This window comes from Rhagoletis pomonella, unplaced genomic scaffold (assembly GCF_013731165.1).
Source record: "Rhagoletis pomonella isolate Grant_MI unplaced genomic scaffold, Rhpom_1.0 Rhpom_scaffold_00011, whole genome shotgun sequence".
Lineage (NCBI taxonomy): Eukaryota > Metazoa > Arthropoda > Insecta > Diptera > Tephritidae > Rhagoletis > Rhagoletis pomonella.
In genome coordinates, this window is record NW_023458565.1 from 23,494,974 (window position 1) to 23,497,815 (window position 2,842).

A 2,842-nucleotide genomic window follows, 5' to 3' on the forward strand; every position below is an offset into this window, starting at 1 on the left:
GCAAATAAAGATATATCATTATTACAAGCAATGTAGTAAGTATGTATGCATATAATTCCTACAAGGATACAAGGCTAAGTCGCCAACTAACGGGCACAGTGGGACAGTCTCATTTTCTCATACTTATCAATTAATCTAATGTTCTCGTATACATATGTAGATGTATGGCAAGTACATGTGTCTGCTCAGCTATGCTCTGCTTTGCTCTGGGATTTCAAATCTCACACCTTTGTCCTCATTGTTCTTGATATCAGCAGCTGCTAGTTTTTGCTTTTATTTGTCTTTCTCTACCAGTTTCTGTCACTTGAAACATGCCTTCGTGTACACACATTTACGCATGCAAACAAAAATATTTCTGTTTTATTTTGTGCGTGAGCTGTATGTATACATATATACCTCCATTGTCGAACTGTCTGCGACTTTTGTTTTGCTTTTTGCCAACGTCGTTTCCAAAGCTTGAAAATGTTAAATGTCAAAAGATACAAAAGTAACAAACGATACACACTCGCACACCACGCCACCTACGCCAAACAACAGGTGTAAGTATGTACATATGTATATATGTATGTTTGTATGTATGTATGTCCCTGTCTGTGTTTGGCTCTTTATCTTGTCGCTGCCTACACAAAAGCACACCTTAGGAGTGATTAACCACCCCACTGGCATTAGTATTGTCTTTATAGCCCATCGTTGAGACACATTTTCTGCAGCGTAGCGCACAGTGTGTGGAAAATTTAGAAAATTATCTAAGAACTAATAAAATTATATCTAATTTAATAGTTCAATAATAACTATTACTGATTAAGTGCCGATTTCTCAATTAGATTTTAAAATTTATCGGCACTTTAAACACAAATTTTATTCTAAAGAAAAAGTGTTTGAAGGCAGCTACATTTTAAAACCTATTATACTTCAATTTGCTTAAATAATTCCGCACTTTTTTCTTGAGATTGATAGAGATTTGGAGTGCGAGACTCTTTTCTTCGCACTTTATTCGGCAGAACCAAAAGCTCCAAACTGGACTGTTTTCAACTGGGAACTTTGCTAAATGTCGGGTTTCAAACTTTAAGAAGGCTGCAAAAAAATCTAAATTGAATCTAAAACTTAGATATTTTTTATATCTGGTTCTGGATTTTGTCATTGCCTTCGGTTTTGTCTTTGTCGTTTTCTGTCCACGCATTAGCCATATACCACCCTCATCGTGGCGTTAAATATTTAACGCAAACATCTCCGAACTCGCTTAAGAAGTTTCATCTTAATAATCTTTAAATTTCCTTACCCCAGATCCAGGGATAGTAAAGCTTCATCTGCGATGAAAAACAAGATGAAGAAGGACTTGGCTTCACTAGGCATATCCAATTTACGTCAGTAGGCACAGCAGAGAAATTACCGGCCTACAGCCTCAAACATGAAGTAAAAGAAGAATAGGAAGAATAAGGAATCTTAACACGGGTTCTCGAATAATTGGTTCTACTCTCAAAACCATTCGTTTTGCTTCCATATCTAACTTGTAAAAGAAAGAGCAGCTATATTAACAGGCATCAGATAAAAGCAAACGTATCATAGAAAATAGCCTTACTAAAAACTTTGCCTGGTATCAAACGGCTAACTCTCCCGATTCTGATGGAGCTGATGGTATTGCTCAACGTCTCTCACAGCCATTTTATTTACTAGTTTCATTGGTAGGTAGTTTGATGTTTTTCACATTTTTCTTTCCTTTCTCCCTCCCCACCTCCCTGTATCGTGGAAGTGGATCAGCCGTATTGCGGTTTCGTAGTCTGTAGTCTGAAGTTTACTCCTGTACAAATAAAAATGCATTATTTGTCCTCCCTAGCATCGAAGTGGCAACACACGATTTTTATGTTAGGTGCTCATACAAGTTATTTTTGATTATATTGTATTTCTCTTCCTTCGAGGAGTGTGGCGCAAATGAGCGAGATGTTGGGAGAATCTGGCTTTCATCTGGATTATATCGAGACAATCGTCCACTGATGCGAACGGCACTACTTGTTGGCGAAGTCTCTTCCCCACTAAAAATCCAAAAGCTAATTTGCGATAATTTATTTTGCAGCTGTCGCAGACCCCAACATAATTTTTACCTTGCCGCGTCCATCGTGTTTCTTGTATAGCGGTGGTTTCAGTCTTTCCTATCAAGGGCTAAGAAATTTTAGGTACATTCCCTTAAACCGTAGTCCCTTGTTCATTTGTCGTGGTCGTCATCAAAAGAAAAGGATCTCATCCGAGACGTTATTTCATCTTTTATTGGATTCCAAACCCAGCGCACACCAATGACTAATTATAGTCGTAAGAAATAAGGAGAGATCTTATATCTTATATATAAATAGGCAATCATGTTTCTTTTACACCCCTTTTATGGCTAAACTATACTTCCAAGGTATAAACATTTATATATCATTAGAAAGGTATTTTGATGCTGATGTGCAAATAATTTCTTAAATTTTAAATTAGTTTAACATAAGGCGAAAATTACCAATTCAAAAGTGACACCAATACAAATGCCATACATGTACATGGCTGGGCCGGAAATGCCTTCTAAATGTATGCTTTAATATTGATACAAAAACGTGCTAAGCAGCAGTTTAGGAATAAGCTGTATGTATGTACATGACTAGATTAAGCCTCAAACAAGGAAGAAGGAAAAATTGAGCATGTAGAAGTAGAAAGGGATAAGCGCAGAGATTACAATAGAAGTAAAGACGAAGGTAAATTTAAATACTTAGTATAATAGCAAAGGTGTGGGTGAATATTTAGAAAAGAATACAAATAAAGATCAAGATTAAAGTCAAGGAAGTAATAAATATAAAAATGAAAAGATAAAAAA